Raw genomic sequence first — 1,524 nt, 5'->3', positions numbered from 1 at the left:
ATGAATCTATATACAAAATAAAATTTAAAAAATCTTTTGGATAAGACTGAAGAACATATTAGAAAACAATTTTTTTTTTTCCAGAAAAAATCTCACAGAGAGTCCTTCCTCAGTGTTTGGAAATAAAATTATTTTCCCAATCCTTGTAGAAAAATTCCTTTTATTGCATCTTTTCAATTAAGTTTCTTGGCAATAACAAATTGTTACTGTGGTACTTTAAAGACTAGCAATACATCAAAGTATGTTTTGGGAAAGTGACTTGGATACAGAAAACAGTGCTTCTATTACCAATCAATATTTATTCCTAACCAGAAGCCTTGAATATATCAATCACGATTGAGTCATACACAGACTGATAAGTATTTTTAAAACAACCTGTCCATCTTTTGCACCAACTAATGTAACCGTTTTTGGTTTTACTTTCATATCAGGAAATGAGCAGTGAAAGATTTCAGTGGGCAACAACCAAAAGGATCTTATACTAAACCTTTAGAAGGCAGAGCAAGCTGAGGCTTAGAACGAAATTCTTGAGAAAGTATTACAAACTTAAATAGGTCACACTGCAGGTCCTCTAAAAACTGTCTTATAATCTTTAATGTGTCAATGACTTTTCTGCTGTCCCTCTTTGCCAACATGCGAAGAAAAAATAAGGCTTGTAGTTTAAATTGTTGTCAATCTCAAGACTGGGTTTACCTACTGCATGCGAGACAAACAATGGATACTTTTAAAGCCTATTTTTAGAATTAATATTAAATCAATCTTTCACTGAAGTTTAGACAAAAATATGTGGGAAACACAGTGGGAGGGGCGGAGGGAGATACAAGCGACCCAAACGTGGTTTGCAAGGTTGTGCCCCCCTCCCCCGCAAAATGATGTAAAACAAAAGTACATAGGCTAATATTCGTGTCAACGAAGTGTTTCAGAATGATAGACCTCAAGCGATTATTACCTTATTGAAAAGGGTTAAAAACCGAAACTGTTTTCAAACACCAGCTTCCCTTTTACAAGATCCCAACAGTTTTCTTAAAAAGTTATTACAAATATGTTTTTTTTAGCACCCCCTTCCTCCCAAAAAGAACGCATTTCCATGACTACTGGCTTTTTTTGAAAAAAAGCGGAGGGGTGAGGGAAAGAGTCAAAATTTCCCTAAAAAAGCACGAGCTCTCATCATCCAACTAAGCAGCAAAGGGCAGAAAACAGCATTTCCCCAACCATGAAGGAGCGGGCACGAATAAAATACAGCACGAGAGGAAGCCTTGGGTTTCGAACTTTATTGCACAAAGAGAGTGGAGAGAAGAGTAGGTCAGACGTTGCAGCTCTTCCCCTCGCGAAGCGGGCACGGCGGACTCGGAGACTACCGGGAAGGCAGCAGGCACCTTCACCTCCTCTGCCCTCAACTGTCTCCTTCTTCCTCCTCCACCCCCCACCGGCACCCAGGCGGCGGCTGCCCCGGCGGACGGCCGGGCCCGGCCGGGCTGGGACCGAGGCGGGCGGCGGGGGCCGGGCGAGCGGCGCGGGGGCCAG

The 1,524-nt window shown here is 41.9% G+C and overlaps 1 protein-coding gene across 1 annotated transcript in view; it reads right to left on the bottom strand.

The window, feature by feature from the left end:
- Positions 1-1,524, bottom strand: part of CREB1 (cAMP responsive element binding protein 1) — a 70,646-nt gene that overhangs the window by 68,479 nt on the left and 643 nt on the right. The window lies entirely within an intron of this gene.

The sequence above is a fragment of the Propithecus coquereli genome, unplaced genomic scaffold, assembly GCF_000956105.1.
Source record: "Propithecus coquereli isolate 6110/MARCELLA unplaced genomic scaffold, Pcoq_1.0 Scaffold70, whole genome shotgun sequence".
Lineage (NCBI taxonomy): Eukaryota > Metazoa > Chordata > Mammalia > Primates > Indriidae > Propithecus > Propithecus coquereli.
This window is presented reverse-complemented; position numbering and strand designations above follow the sequence as displayed.